This window comes from Alexandromys fortis, unplaced genomic scaffold, assembly GCF_014885135.2.
Source record: "Alexandromys fortis isolate MF-2015 unplaced genomic scaffold, M_Fortis_MF-2015_v1.1 scaffold_281, whole genome shotgun sequence".
NCBI classification, from domain to species: Eukaryota; Metazoa; Chordata; class Mammalia; order Rodentia; family Cricetidae; genus Alexandromys; species Alexandromys fortis.
In genome coordinates, this window is record NW_026068161.1 from 238,592 (window position 1) to 247,145 (window position 8,554).

An 8,554-nucleotide genomic window follows, 5' to 3' on the forward strand; every position below is an offset into this window, starting at 1 on the left:
TTGCTTTCTGATGCTTATCACGTTTCATGAGTTCTGGTTCTTGTGTGCTAAATAAAAGCTGAGCACATTGGTCGACCTCTATTCCTCAGTGTGATGAGCTTCTACGTGCTTGTTGAGCTGAATTCCATGTGGTTTTGGATTCCGAATTTTTTTTTTTTTTTTTTTTTTTTTTTTTTTTTTTTTTTTTTTTTTTTTTTTTTTTTTTTTTTTTTTTTTTTTTTTTTTTTTTTTTTTGGTTTTTCGAGATAGGCTTTGGAGCCTGTCCTGGAAGTAGCTCTGTAGACCAGGCTGGTCTCGAACTCACAGAGATCCACCTGCCTCTGCCTCCCGAGTGCTGAGATTAAAGGCGTGCGCCACCATCGCCCGGTGGATTCCGAATTTTTTATTATGCATATGAATAATATGTGATATAGGACTTCATTGTAATATTTTCATCCATGTATATAATGTAGTTTGATCATCTTCATCCTCTAGAATAATCTTGTCCCTTTCTGTTCCCATCGATCCCTTCTTCTTTCCAACCGCCTACTCTTCTCCTTTCATGTCTGTGTCTTTGTGTGTGTATGTTACTTAGAAATATTGGTAGAGAATTATTTACAGGAGCATGGCTAACTTAACCAATGACTACAACACTAATGAAAATGCCCCCTTCAGCAACCATTAACAATTTATTGATCCTCAGGGAAGGGTAGGGCCTTCTAAGGCCCCTCCATTGCTGCTATAAACGGACATAGATCCTCAGGCAGGGTTAGGACATTGTGAGGCCTTTCCCTCTCAATTTCATACATTTTAATGGTTTATATTTCTATTTCTACCAATTTCAATTTATTCATCACCTCCCTTCCGACTTATTTGTTGAGTCATGGTTTATTTAAAGTCGGTTATTCCAAAGTGGTTGCACAAGATTGCATTCCCACCAGCAATGGATAAGTGTACCCCTTCCTCCACAGCCTCTCCAGCAAAGGCTATCATCGGTGTTTTTGATTTTAGCCATTCTGACAGGTGTAAGATGATATCTCAAAGTTGTTTTGATTTGCATTTCCCTGATTGCTAATGAGGTTGAGCATGACCTTAGGTGTCTTTTGGCCATTTGAACTTCTTCTTTTGAGAATTCTCTGTTCAGTTCAGTGCCCCATTTTTTAATTGGGTTAATTAGCATTTTAAAGTCTAGTTTCTTGAGTTCTCTATATATTTTGGAGATCAGACCTTTGTCTGTTACGGGGTTGGTGAACATCTTCTCCCAGTCAGTAGGTTGCCTTTTTGTCTTCGATTTCTAGCTTAGTGCCATTGTGACCACAGATCATGTGGTTGATTAGCTTCTAATCCTTACATTATTTTTGAAGCTTGCGTTGTGGTCCAGGATGTGACAACTTTTGAAAATTGTTCTGCACATGTTTACAGAGAATGTGTATTCTGCTTCTGTTTTGGATAGAGTTCTATGAATGTCATATAGGTCATGTTGATTGACAGTCTTGTTTAAGTTGGTCATATCCTTAGTGATTTTCTGTCTACTTCTTCATCGCAGATTTTATGAAAGAGATGAGGAAAATACCCAACTCTGATTATGGATTTGCCAGTTTTGCTCTGTGATCCACTGAGCGCACGTCATGAATAATGAAATTCTAGTATTAGGTGTTTAAACATTTTGGATCCCATACTGTCGTAATAAATTGGCACATTTGTGATTATGTGAGATAATATCCCTGGCAATAGAAAACCTCTGTGAGATATTAATATAGTCACTCCAGTTTTCTTGAGATTATTGTTTGCATGGTCTACCTCTTTCTTTTCCTTTATGGTCAGTCATTTGCATTCTTATAGTAAACGTGACTCTTCTGGCTTTCAACACTTGCTGTGTTTCTGATGAAAATAAAACGATTGTTTTCATCTTGCCTCTCTTCTGTATAACCAATCTTTGGTTTTTGGTTCTTTCTTAACTGGTGGTTTTAAGCCATTAATTGAACTGTAGAATTCATCTTGTTTATTATATTGGGGCCTTTTTGTTTTTCTTTATAGTTTTTAGCACATTTAAGAAAGCTTTCTCCCTTGCTTTCATAAAATTTTCTGTACCTCTTTTTGTTCAGGGACTCTGTTTAATTTATAAAGCTGTCCATATTTTCCCGAGAGCCCACTGACTGTCCAACTTCTGTCAGTTGTTTTCTTCCTATGATTCATTCGGGAAAGTTCTAGCGCCACATCTTCAGGCTCCCTTTTCCTTTTACTGCAGTGGCTCATAGTCTACTAATATTATGGAGTAATTATTTTTATTTCAATCATTATATTTTTCGCTTCCAAGAGTTTGATTTTGATCTTTAAAGATTTTAGCGTCGCTTCCCCTGTTCGATCGTTGACTTCTTCAACATATGGAAAGTGGTCACCATGGATCCTTTACTCTTGTCACCTTTTCTGCTGTCAGTACCATTTTGACTCACCTTGTCTTCATTTTCCTTCTTTCAGGAAAAGTGTGGAAGCTTTGGATTTGCTTCTTTGAACTGTACTATGTTGGATGTTGAATAGTTTCGTTTTTCTGTGTTCTCCCAATTGCCTGCCTGCTTGCCGTCCTTTCCTCCCTCCTTCCCTCCTTCCCTCCTTTCCTTCTCTTCCCCTCTCCCCTCTCCCTGCTACCTGAGTCTTGGAATTATAGGCCTACAGCACTGCCACCAACGGCTTGAGATTTTATCACATGATATATCTATGTTCCTTGGGAAACCTTGGCTCCTTGCAAGTCTTTCACTTGTTATTAGATGCAGAACAAATTGAGTCATTTTCTTGTTCCCACCTTCTGAGTTGACATTATTATTAGAGTTGACACTCTGAGTGATGGAACACAAACTCTTCCCATCTCTGTGCAGTCTTCTGGGGCTAAGCCCCAGCTTCCTCTGTGTGGTTCTTTCCCAGGCTCTTACAGCTCACATGTGTGCACCAGTTAACATTCAGATGGTATTAATGTAGACCATTATGAATGTAGAAAGGTAGACCAGCTGCCTTTCAAATGCTGAAGGTATTTCTTCGCACTGTCCTCTTCTTAAAGGTTGACACTGAATTTTAGTCACTGATTTTGAGGAAGTCCCAGTTCCACCTAACCCAATCAGTGGGACAGTCGGGAGTTACTAAGGTTTCCCTACGCATCACTGAAACCTGGAGGCGGTCTCCAGTTGGCGAGCTGAGCTTGGATCAAGATTGCTTCTGCAGGGACTTTGGCCTCGGCAGATTAGGGGTCAGCATTTGGAAAGCATTGTATCATACATTTCTTCTTCTCTAAGTTTTATGCAGAAGGGGAAATCTATGCTGTGTCCTGCCTGGACTTTGCATTTTTGTTTATTTGTTTTTCAAGACAGACTTTCTCTGTGTAGCCTTGGCTGTCCTAGAACTCTGTCTTGGTTAGGGTTTTATTGCTGTGAAGAGACCCCATGACCATGGCGACACTTATAAAGGAAGACATTTCATTGGGTCTGGCTTACAGTTTCAGGGGTTTAGTCCATTGTCATCATGGCGAGAGGCATGGCAGCATGCAGGCAGACACGGTGCTGGAGAAGATGAGAGATCTACATCTCGTGCTGCAGGCAGTAAAAGGAGCCGGCCACACTAGGTCAAAGTTGAGCATTTAGGACCTCAAAGCCTGCCTCCACAGTGACAGGCTTCCTCCCCCATGGCCACACCTACTCCAACAAGGTCACATCTCCTAAGAGTGCTACTCCTTATAAGTTCAAGCAGTGGGGGGTAGGCATTTCTGTTCAAATTACCACACACTCATTCTGTAGACCAGGCTGGCCTCAAACTCACTGAGATCCAACTGCCTCTTCCTCCCGAGTGCTGGGATTAAAGATGTGTGCCACCACTGACCAGTTTAGGGATTTTTAAATTTCTATTTATACTGTCTGTGAGTAACCTGTAATACATTTAAATGGCATTTTCATCGGTTTGACTTTCCTCTATGTTTTTCTCCTGTTTCTACAGCGGGACCATTTCTGTTCCGTGTCTAAGTATAGTCTGTATGTTATGGAGATCGGCATTCTCCTTTCCTTTCTCTTATTCATGTCTTCACTGTGCTTAGAATTGTTCCTAATCCCAGAGCCGCTGGGGGAAAACAGGAGGAATGGCCACCACAGAGTTCTCAGCAGCTTGTTGAACGAAGTCATAGATTTGAAATTAGAGAATTTTTCAGAAAACAGAAACACCTTTTATCTTTAGACAAGACCCGTTTTATTTACAAACGTTTTGACTAATGATTAACGCATTTTAAACTTCCCAAATGGAGAGCTGTGAAGAGTCATATCATTTGGACCTTTGTTGATGGATTATTTGGGGGTGAGGTGGGAGATGAACCAGATGAATTCATTTCTATCCACCTTAGAACGGCGTGGAATTTGAAATCAGACTTTGAAGTGATCTTCACCCTCAAAGACAAAAGGATGGTATTGTTGTTAACTCCTCATTGATTGCCATTGGTTGTTAATTCCTTGCCATTATAAAGAGAAACAATACACCAAAGAGTTCCAGTGGCCGCATTCACCAGAACAAAGCCCACAGAGTGTCACTGAGAGCGCCAGCAGCCTCGCTGACCAGAAGAAAGCCACAGGTCTCATCCCACCTTCCAGGCACTGTAAGGAGGCAAGTGTCTAATTTCTGTTTGGTATTCATGATTATGGCTGAGACTGACCTGGTGCCAGGTCTTGTTACTTAAACACATCAAGAAGGGGGCATTATTCATCATGACAAATGTGTTTAAAACATTCTGTTAATTTTATTTCAACAGAATTAATTTTCTCTGTCCCCTACCTTTAACCTTGCACACATCTCGCCACTGTTTTGACGACCAGTCGTCTCCATGGCTGGAGGGCTAAAATAGACGAGGGCTGGAGTCACCTTAAGGAGAGAATTGGTAGCTTTAAAGCAGGTCCTAGCTTTTCACATCTCGCTCCGCCCCAGCAGGAAGATTGAGGGTGTAACCTGACTCTCAGACATCCCGACCTCTGCACATATTTCGGGCCCAGTGACTGCAGGCAACTAGCAGTTTGACATGATGGCTTCCGTCAGGAGCAGTGCTCAGTAGATTTGGGGGCAGACACTTCTCTGCAAGACTCTGCTGGCTCTCCTTTCCTGATGAGACCACGCCAAGATGACTTTCCACATGAAGGAAACTGTTTCAAATCTGACATTCCAGCTTGGGGCTACACCTTGATTTAATCAGCACCATCCATCCCCCTGTGTTGGAATCCAATACCTTCAGGACACAAGAGCTGTATCATCTCATTGGCCTCTGCCTCCCAACCTCCCTCTGGGGCAGGTGATGAAGCCAGAAGGCAGCTAGGCTCCAGCATCTTGGCCTTGTCAACTCCTGCAGAGACCAGCTATCAGTTTTCACTCTTGACAAAGCAGAATGACAGGAAATCGGGTCCAAAGCAAAGGTCACTTGGAGTTGAAGTCTCTGATTTTGTCATTCTTTGACACCAATACTCTCTGACCCAGAACTCTTTTTCTAAGATAAACCCAATGAGAAAACGTTTCCGTTTGTTAGCTGAGAAAATATTACTGAGCACGCTGCTATTTTCTGGTTTAACTGTAGAAAGAAAACCCAACATTTTACAGTTTCCGTGCCTTCTTAGTAATCGCTTAGTTCTGAAAGTGACAGTGGGCAGCCCGCATTCTTGTTCCTCGTTGACATATAAGAATATCGGATGGCCAGTGAGAGCTCAGTGGGGAGAGGTGTATAGCAATGCTTACCTTTCATTCTCAACTTGACATGGCCTAGAACTGTCTGGGAAGAAAGACTTACTGAGAAATTGACTATATTGGATTAGCCTGGGGGTGTGCTCTGGGGACTGCCTTAATTAAGTTAATTGGTGTGGGAAGACCCAGTCCACTGTGGGTGGCACAGTCCCGAGTTGTATAAAAGTCCAGCTGAGCAGCGAGCAAACATGCATTTATTTCTCTCTGCTCTTGGCTGTGGATGTGAATGTGACTAGCTGTTTGAAGTTCCTATCCTGACTTTCCCCTGGTGACTGACTGAAATCTGGAATTGTAAGCGAAATAAACCATTCTTCTCCTAGGTTTTACACACACACACACACACACACACATACACACACACACACACGAGTAAACATAGTTATTTAGAAGGGAGTTAATACCAAACTCAGTACTAACTCAGTTTAGTGTAATAATTGTCTCTTTCCTCTGGACCTATGACCTCCCTAGGCATAGGCTTTTGACAAGGTTCACAGTATCAACATGGTACTTCCCTTCTGTGGAGCAGGTCCCAAATCCACTTAGAGGATGGCTGGTTACCCACATAACCACTGTGCTGTCATTATGCACAGGAGGACCTCTTTGCTTGGGAGACATTGAAGGGAAAGACGCTGAAGGTGATGTTAGAACGTAAGACAGGCGGCTAAAAAGAGATTCGGTTTACATGACTCCAGGACCAGGATGCTAAAGCATAGTTTCTCTAGGTCACGCTTTACAAGATGATCCTCAGAGCCAACTTCAGGCAGGGCGGTTTCTGAGTGTGAGGAGAAGCCTGTGTTATCTTAAAGGAGCTCTGATGGAATACCAAAATTCGGAAGCAATGGGGCTGTGCTTTAATCAAGAAGCGAGTCTCTCCACGTCCCGTTTTTTCATCTTAATGGGCAGTGAGGTAGCTTTGCTCACCACACTTTCCCTTCGTTTCCAGGATCATCTTAAGTGTGTTTTCCCAAGGAGCCACCGCTGACAACCCCCAGAGCCCCTCTGCTGAGCTCCTATTCCTGCGAGCACTTCAGGTGGTACTGTTCTCGGTCCTCTGTCATCTTTCTCAGGCTTTCATTTGCCTTCTCAGCTGCCAAGAGCCTCCCATTTATCTGTCTGCTTTCCCTGGTGCTGGGCCGTTCTGAGAGGTGATTTCTCTTCCAGTCAGTTTCCTTATCCCAACGGCCCGCTCGTTTTCTGCAGCCCTTTCCCCTCCTTCCTCTCTTCCCCCTCATGACTGCCTTGCTGGAGAGGTTTTTTTTTTTTTTTTAATTTATTAAAGATATCTGTCTCTTCCCCACGGCCGCCTCCCCTCCCCCCTCCCCCAGTCAAGTCCCCCTCCCTCGTCAGCCCAAAGAGCAATCAGGGTTCCCTGCCCTGAGGGAAGTCCGAGGACCACCCACCTCCATCCAGGTCTAGTAAGGTGAGCATCCAAGCTGCCTAGGCTCCCACAAAGCCAGTACATGCAGTAGGATCAAAAACCCATTGCCATTGTTCTTGAGGTCTCAGTAGTCCTCATTGTCTGCTATGTTCAGCGAGACCGGTTTTAACCCAGGCTTTTTCAGACCCAGGCCAGCTGGCCTTGGTGAGTTCCCGATAGAACATCCCCATTGTCTCAGTGTGTGGGTGCACCCCTCGCGGTCCTGAGTTCCTTGCTCGTGCTCTCTCTCCTTCTGCTCCTGATTTGGACCTTGAGATTTCAGTCCGGTGCTCCAATGTGGGTCTCTGTCTCTGTCTCCTTTCATCGCCTGATGAAGGTTAATATTCAGGAGGATGCCTATGTTTTCTAGATGCCCTTCAATTGAAGAATGGATGAAGAAAGTATGGAATATATACATATTAGAGTACTACTCAGCAATAAAAAACAAGGACTTCTTGAAGTTTGCAAGCAAATGGATGGAAATAGAAAACACAATCCTGAGTGAGGTAAGCCAGACCCAAAAAGAGGAACATGGGATGTACTCGCTCATATTTGGTTTCTAGCCATAAATAAAGGACATTGAGGCTATAATTCGGGTTCTTAGAGAAGCTAAATAAGAAGGAGAGAAGTTTTTCAAGTGTTCAGGGGCTGACAGCAGAAGACAGTGATGGGACTCCAATGCAGAGCTGAGCTGATTTAGTAGCGATGGCAGGGTTTCGAATCAATCACTGCTCTTGGTTGCCAATAGAAGGAACTCAGGTTCCCTTAATGGAAGGGGACCTACGGAAAGGCTCACTGGAAAATGATGATTTCTGCTGCTGTGGTAAAACACCACGACCAAAAGCTGCATGGGAAGGAAAGAGTTTATTTGGCTTACATTTAAATGTTACAGCTTGTCAGCTTGCTACAGCAGACAGGGCAGAACCTGCAGGCAGGAGCCAGTGTGGAGGGCAGGGAAGAGTGCTGCTTACAGGCTTGCTCCGTCTGCTTTCTTACAAGACCCAGGACCACCAGCCTAGGGACGGCACCACCCACAATGGGCTTCCCGCAACAAGCACTAATTAAGAGGATTCCGTAAGGGGGTATTTTCTCGGCTGAGATTTCCTCCTCTGAGATGACTCTAATTTGTCGATGTGAAAACCAGCTAGCCCCTGGAGTAAAACAGAATGGAAGAAACTGATGGAGGACGGCCATAGCTAGCACCAGAATTCAGCGCTCCTAGGGCTTGGGATATTAATTACTTATCTTGTTGCTGCAACAAAACACCTGAAGAAAGCAGCTCAAGAAGGGTTTACTTGGCTCACAGTTTGAAAGGGTCCAGTCTTGTTTCAGTGGTCAGGCCATGGTAGCAGGAGGGGAAGGCAGCCGGTCATACCGCATCCACAGCCAGGGAGCATAAAGCGATGG